We start from the raw sequence: 8325 nt of genomic DNA, 5'->3' as shown, positions 1-8325 counted from the left end.
GCACATACTGAAAACCAAGAAAAAATGTCTCATGTTTGGGGAAATCATTCAAGTCTCTAAGACTCTAAATTTGATAAGCGTTAGCTTTATAGTATAGATATTTTGTTAATCCAGGCAAAAGGTCATGTGAATTCAGGGATTCATAGAGTAGAGAGGTTTTCCCTCACATGAGTGCAGACTTGTTTGATTTTTAAATGGGACCAGATATGTACACTCAAGGACAGTACATCCAACAGGTATGCTAATGATATTCTCTGATCTGATTCTGCCTTTGAAACTTTGTAGCTCCTTTTAACAGTTTGTAGGTGTTCATTTCAGCAAAAGCTAGAAGCTATAGTAAATTTTGTTCGGTTTTCCTGAGAGAACTCAGCTTCAGGATATGACAAATGGTAAGTAAAAGAAGAGGTAATGTGCTATCAAGCACTAATTTTTGCAAATAATTTAATCTGCGTTGGTTCTGGTGTAGGTTGTGGGAAATAGTGCACACAAAATACTCCAAGTTTATTTCATCATTGAAATTTTATTTTTAGCTTTATTTTCCATAAAATAAAATCATTGAAATTTTCCATAAAAGTCTGAAGTTGAGCATTACATAAAATACTGCAATTAAATATTACATCATATGATTATCAAACGTTGAACCGAAGTCTACATGCAGCGCTTGTGCAGTGTTTTGCTTGTATTTCTGATGGCTCATTTTATTAATGCCTAGGACATTATTTATCTAATTATTTTTTCATTTTAAAAGCAGAGTCAGAATAATAATGTCAGCCTGTAAAATATTCAACTAGCTTAAGATAGTGGTGACTTAGACAAAAATAGTTTGAATAAATGAGAAATGTAAAGTAAAGATTTGCATATGTGAGCCCATGTGTGAGGAAATAGTATGAGCAGATGCAGTGCAGCTTACACAATGCACATAATATTGTGTCTGTGTCTTAGGAAGGGACAGATTTTATCACAATAAGATTAATTTGAATATCTTGTGTTTTTAGAACAAATATTGCATAGTGGCTCCTGCTGAAATAGTTGCAGGAATAGATCTAAAATTTTCCGTATTATAGAGTAATTTTATTTCTATGTTTTATAAACATATTTCACCAGAAACCACCTTCTGCTATATCTCTCTTGTCAAAGGAATATAGGAATGTGCAGGTTCATACATGAAATACAGAGGTTCAGATATAATTTCTGGATTAAATCCTTCATTTGTCAGGTGCATTTTCTGATGCTTGAAAGTTGCAGTAATTTGCATAACATCCTATAAAAGAAATAATTCAAGTAAGGTGCAATATTCCATTTCAGCCTATATCGGTGAAAATAAGATGTGTTTACTGAATAAAACAGATCATACAATTTTAGTATGTCATTTCTTTAGTTAAACAGAATTATCTGATTCATAGGTGCAGTGAAATCAATATGTAAATGAATATTTTATTTCTTATTTATTTGCCTAATTAAGCAACACACAAGATTGCAAGTTTATGTTTCAAAATATGCATTTTCTTCTAACTTTCCTTAGGGCAGTTCACCACAAAATCAGTGGAGTACAGAACACTTGGTGATGCTCTGCAGAGAGCTGACTGATTCTGTGGTACTGGCTCTCTTCTGATTTCCTACTGCTAAACTTAATTTAAAACATAATCCCGACAATGTTAAATGCCTTCTTGTCTTACTTATCTGTCTAAATAGTTGCTGTACAGCAGTTATTCACATGCCAATTCATGAGCAAGTTGTTCCGCACACAATAGTTGGCATATAAGAGCAGAAGTGGTATATAAATTAATCTCCTTTCAAATGTTATTTACATTAAGAGAAAAGCTTAAAACAGACTGTTCTAAAGCATTGTTATTACCTATATGGTGTTTTCAATGTAGTGAACGTTTTCTTTTAGTTCCCACACTGAAAGGAACAACTTTTTAGTTCTTGTTGAAAGGAAGTCCGAACAACTCAGGTGGAACACATAGCAGAGCCACAGAGTTCCCTGGTTCTTTGCATCCTTGTCCCTGGGCCCTTGCTGTTCTTTTAGAGTCAAGTCAGAGATGTTGAGAACAGCTCTCAGTCTGTCTGATTTTTACAAAACCAGTCAACCACAGTTGTAAGTCATATTAGAAAAAAACTATGTACAGACTGCTGAAAAATTTTCAAGATTGATTTTGCTTTTAATCCAATTTTGCATGAGAATTTCATGCATTTGTTTGTCACTCTTGATCAGGGTGACTTCTTTCTCAGGACATAGAGAATGGAATTAATTTTCTTCCAAACAGAAAATTCTGAGTTCAACATTTTTGATGTTATACTCCCCTAAGACGTTTTATGAAGTAACAATATTTTTTTCTCATTTTGATTTTTTTAAAATGAAATGAAATTGATCTCTTTTAATAAAAATTTGCACATGTGTAAATATTAATTAATTAGTACTGCTAGTAACTTTGGTTACTTTGGCTCCTCCTCAATTACCTAAAGAAAGCTTTAGTCAGAGAGCACATAAATGCAAACAGGTTTAATCGGTTCGCCATATATAAACCTTAGAACTCTTTAGGGATTTTCTCAATCTAGTGGAACTGTAAAGACAGATCTGTTCCAAAAGCTTTTCCCAGAAGAGGCCACTTGTGTCCTGAAGCACCATAGATAGTTAACCTATGCTTACTGCATGTGAACGTACATTTACTTAGTATATTAATCTGTTGGGGGAAAAAAACGTTTTATCAATCTTTAAAATTCTTAAATTTGTGCCTTTTAGACAATTTGTCAATATTTAAGGAGGGGCAAAACTGCCAAATGCCTCTCATCATCCCTTAACAGTGCAAAACTGTGAGCTACAAACTTTCAGAGGATGTAACGTGGAGCCCTTTCCTGCTCTTTCCAGTCCATTCTCTCCTGCTTACAGATCATCCTGTGGGGAGTTCACAAGGGATGTAATCCTTGCACTTTTAAAGTAGACATTAAAGAAGAATTATATCCTAGTTCTGCTTTTGTACTTTAAAACATGTGGGTGCATTTTAATTCTCATATTAGGAAATCATCTCTATAAAACATTTATCTTACTATCTATTGCAAATAACTTGGTATTTCTTTGGTGCCTTGTCAGTAACAGTGAATAATAATCACTTCAAGAACAACCACATCAGGAAAAGGTTTGAAATGGATCACGCTTTTATAAGAAGAAACTGTTGTGCGTAATACTATACATGTGTTTGCTTAGTCTTCTATTGACTAGAAGCAACCACTAGTTAAAGATGAAGAACTTTGAAGCAAAATCCAACAGCCAAATTATTAATCACATCTAGGATTCTGAGGTACGGATAGATCCTTATAGCAAAATAGAAGTTTAATCATATATGTGCTAAAATTCATCATAATAACAATAATACAAGCAGCAATTTAGGCTAGTATTACCTTTTGTTTCCAATTATTGAAACAGTTTGTAAAATGCATTCTGCATTACATGATTGCAGAGACTAATTTTCAAGTCAGACAGAAGATAAATACAAGTGGGAGACAACTGATTGTCTTACCATGATTCTCACAAAGTGTGATTGCACATAACTTGGAAAAAGTCCACAACATGCTTATAAAGTCTTTTTCCATTAAAGGTGTGGTGATGTTTAAGCACAATAGCTGCTATCCCTGTTCTTCCTTCATAATCTAAAAAATTTGAAAAACAGTATGACAAAAATGTGAATATGAATGTTTTATGACACTTGGGGGGATTTAGTATTAGTCAGAACAAATAAATTGATAGTGTGAAGTATCCATCCTGTTTTCTCAGACATCACTGACTATAAAGTATATGATATTTTATTTATAAGGTACATGATATTTTATTTACAATACATGGTATTGGAAGACTTTAAAAGTTACTTTCAGTGCATTTATTCAATTAAAAAATGTCACTGATGCCTTTTTATTAGGAATTATCTGTAGCTGGAAGGTGCCTGCTAGGTTTTATTCCTATCTGAACACTGGTGACATAGTGGCCTAATTAAATCAGAGGGACCATTAATTAAAAAAAAAACCTGAATGCACTTACACAAAGATTAATGCAATAGATGGATACTGACATGTATGAGACTGTACTTGTTTTATATAAAGTCAAGTGCCTATTATACAGTGTATAAGCAGTGCTGAGTGCTTTGCACTCTCTTCCACAGACAAATTCGTGACAAAAAGGGTAAGTGGGTCCTAGTAAATTACAGGCATCAAACTATGTTTGACGTGCAAGCAGAAACAAAACCCTTTGCAAAAATATGTAACAGACATAGTTCCTGCATTCTATTTCACACAAGTGAAAATTCTAAGTGGAGAAAATATCTAAGTTGGAAGAAATCAGCTGCCACAGTTAAATCTGCTCAGAAAAAAAGAGCAGCCTTGAGGTGTGCCTAGACTGGAAAGAAAAAATATGGGTATTCCTTTTCCTGAAAATGAATCTGCAGTTACCGAACTGGTGATATGCTGTAAAGTTTATTTTATCAATATTTGAGACTCAGGTCAATATAGAAATATGAAAGACTGTGCCATCTAGATTTTATTGACACCATGACCAAAAATTGATGTGATTCTTGAGGCATTTTTTTAATGTGCTATTTACTGTCTGAGGTAGCAATAACCCTCTCAAGGAGTTCCTGTCAGCTCCAACTGTAGATGATAATGAGAGATGCTTTGAACATTAGGCTACAGTTTTATTTGCATGCACTGCATGACTGCCACCTGCCGATCAGCCATTCAGATGACGGCCTTTTAATTTTATTTTCATGTATCCTCTTTCTTTGAACACATTGTGTTTCCCATCTGTCAGCGCTGTCTCTTGAGAGCTTCCTCGTCATGTGGATGGTTTCTTTTAATATTAGACTTTATTTGCCCTTTATTTGCCTTCAACAGAAACAATGAATAGTTAGCACCACAAAAAGTTTGTCTTCCTCAACCTGTTCCTTCCATGGATGCATCTTCTGAGAAATTTTCTACCTCATCTTGTAATTTAGTTGCCTACAGCTTTTCAGCATGGTATTATATATTTTTATGAAGCATCATATATGATTGAGAACATTCCAATTATGAAAAATATGTATGTTCTTGGACGGTACTCATAAGATAATGGTTTCACGCATGTCATTTTTAATATACCCTGGTTTACCATTTTTTTAGATGAAAGCCTGTAGCCTAAGAGAAGTCCTGTGTTGTTGATAACTTTGTATTTCTCACTTTGTATTTCTCACTTCTGTGTTACAAATTTTAATTTATCCCGATGTTTCTTCCATTCATTACAAAATTTCAGCATGTCATGTTTATTAAATACAGCATTTTATTTGAACTGAAATTTCATAACATGTAGAAAAGCCTGAATTGCCAAGCTGAAACTATTTATATCCTTACATGTATTTGTGCATTCAGTTGCAAGAACAGAGAAGTTAGAGTAGGAAATTACTATTTTCATTTTATATTCTCAAACTATAGGGAATGTCTTACTTTTTACACTTACACCATAAATGTTAACTGTGGACAAAATCCATCATACTAATGATCTCTACAACTTCTAAAGTGGCAACATTTTCTCCTTTCCACCTGTTGAAAATATTTCTTATATTAATATAAATGTTAACGTACACATTTTTCTTCTATATGTGATGAAGGACTACTTTTAATGTGGGCTACCATTATTCTGAACTGAAGAATGTAGATAGACAGACAAACCCCTTTCTGGTTTAGTGCCATCTCGTTTGAGATCCCAGCAATATAAGAAGTGCCAAATTTGAAAAATTCAATTATGTTGGAGTAAACTTTGGTGGGCTTGATTCCTATCCTTAGTGTATTTGTTTAAACAAAATTGACATTCATCAGGTTTGAGTCTGACCAGTGTCATCCAGTCCTGTGTATGTGTGATTTCTTCCAAGCTCCCTGGATTTAGTCTTAACTTTGTGCTATACCTGAAAGTGTCTCCCCCCCGGTCAGTGAAGTAGAGGAACCCGTCCTCATCCATCACTAGGGGGTCTCCTGTGTCAAGATACACATCTCCTTCCACAGACACATTACGCAGGAGTTTCTTCCCTGAGGCTTCTTTACTTCCAATATACCAAGAAAATGGAGCATCCTCAGTAACTTGAACAACTAAAAGTCTAGTTTGTCTGGTAGAGTGTGAACATGCTGGGAAGGAGAACTGGTGCTCACCAGCCAGACAGCAACATTATTTTCCAGGAGATTCAAAATAAATTCCTACTCTATTGATCCCAAAAAATCTGCCAAGTTAAAAACCAAAACCAAAACCAAACAAGAAACCCCATGCTAATTATTAAAACAAGTACAGGTACAGACCTGATTACCAGCATTGAAATTATATACCATACCACTGTATAAACCTACTGCAGCCAAAGGAGGGCTAACCTGCATACTGTACAGTGAAAAATACATCATGATGTTTAATATCCCTATTTTCTCATGTGGCTTTAATTGTAATTGGTAAAACACCATGAACTTAGTTTGTAATGCTAATACATAGGATTTAATTTAATCATTATATTATTACACATTTTAAAGCTTGGTGCACATACCAAATAACAAACCCTTACAAGTTCATATGGAAATATGGTAGTATTGCCAAAAGATGAGAAAAAAGGAGTAGAAAGTGAAATAATTTGCATAATACACTGTGAACAGGGACAAAACTGCAGCTTGTCATGCTGCAGTCTTTGCTCCAAGCAATGCTACCTTGGGATCACTATTTTAAAGTAGTTATAAAGTAACATAAATTTTTATGTAGAAATTTTGGGCTGAAGGAAATCATGACTATAAAGGGAATCTGTGTCTTCCTGTAGTCATTGAAGTTTTATATAAGCTACATAAATCAATAAATAGAAATGGAAAGGAAACTGTGCTAAAGTATCTCCCAAGGCTGTTTTCTAGATGATCCGTGATTATTGCTGCTCGTACCTTGTCCAGTACTTGGAGAGTTTCAGATTAAAGCTTTGTATTCTACTAATTAATTGCATGGGGCTTATTTTGTGCTTATACCCTTGACATTTAAACATGATCTCTTTTCTCTCCTTTTTAGACAACACTATCTCTTTCCCTCCTTTTTCCCCTCCTTTTCTTCCCTCCTTTTAACCGTGTATATATATAAAGAGCTTGCAGCTTAGAAGAGCTCTGATCTGCTATTTTTGATAAAAGCAGGAAACAGCAGAAAGTGAGCAGTAAGTGAAATACAACACAGAACTTACCTTCTCCTATGACCAGAGCTTTTGCTGCACATGTATTAATACAGTGCAGGAGAGATCTTGAGTGGATATTGATGTTGAGAAAGGCCACGATGAAGCCCATCTTGGCCAGCCCAAACCAGACATGGATGAAGTCAGGTCCATTACTCATCAGCAGGGCCACAGTGTCACCTTTTTCTAGATTCCCGTAGTGTAGGAAGACCTGTGCTACCCTGTTACTCCTCCTGTCTGCCTCTTGGTAAGTGTACTCTGTCCCTTCATAGATAAGGAATGGCTTCTGGGGAAATTTTTTCCACTCTCTGCATGAACAGGTCAGTTATGGAAAGAATTCCATTTCTTGCCCACTTTTTTACTGTTGCCTTCGACCTCTTCCACCTCAAGAAGTAGACTAGATCTTCCCAGAAATAGGGAAGAAAGATCTTCAGAGAGACACACAGCACCACTATTCCTCTGGCAATTGTCAAAAGCAACATGCATAGCATGCTTGGAGGGGGGCAATAGTAAGATTTAGTGATCTCAGACGTATAAAATACATACATTATAATAATTAACACCGAGTTTTAAGACAGAGACTGGAAGTCAATGAGCTAATTACTATTCCACCAATTAATTTAAGAACTGTTAAAAATGCCTTATTGGTGTTTACTAGAACAAAAAGACCAGCAAGAGTACAAAAAAGAAAAAGGGGGTTAAGAGTAAAAAAAGGATTGTGCATGATTTTTAACTTGTAAACAAAATTATGTCTAGATTTTTTACTGTGCCATGACAAATCCTAAAAAAAGATGGAAACACACATATCAAGCATATACTATCATACATATAATATGAAAATATGTTACATACAATGCATCTGTTAAGGTGCACCAAATGTTCCTCTTTGCTGCCTAAGTTGGTTGTTTTGGTATGATAGAATTTGAGACCATTTGAGACCAAAGGTTTGAACAGTCTGATGAACATACACAAATTCAGGCAACATAATGTGAAACTTCTGCATCTTCTGAAGTATCCAGTTTTCACCACAGGATTTTCTGGCATTTGCAATAAATTGTGATTAATAACTTTGCAGTATTTGTATTATTTACATTGTTTACAGTAGCATACTGCAGGCTCAAACAAA

At 34.8% G+C, this 8325-nt stretch overlaps 1 pseudogene across 1 annotated transcript; it reads right to left on the bottom strand.

Annotated features, from left to right (window-relative positions):
* Positions 1 to 1084: 1084 nt before the first annotated feature.
* On the bottom strand, positions 1085 to 7690 carry LOC309585142 (long-chain fatty acid transport protein 6-like; annotated as a pseudogene). Its single transcript has 6 exons — positions 7212 to 7690; positions 6156 to 6233; positions 5925 to 6105; positions 5467 to 5562; positions 3519 to 3648; positions 1085 to 1261 (listed from the first exon to the last, which is right to left on the bottom strand). The product of its transcript is annotated as a long-chain fatty acid transport protein 6-like (transcript).
* Between the last annotated feature and the right edge of the window lie 635 nt (positions 7691 to 8325).

The sequence above is a fragment of the Coloeus monedula genome, assembly GCF_965178545.1.
Source record: "Coloeus monedula genome assembly, chromosome: Z".
In the NCBI taxonomy this organism is placed as follows: Eukaryota; Metazoa; Chordata; class Aves; order Passeriformes; family Corvidae; genus Coloeus; species Coloeus monedula.
The sequence above is the reverse complement of the archived record's forward strand: the minus strand, read 5'-3'. Positions and strand labels throughout refer to the sequence as shown.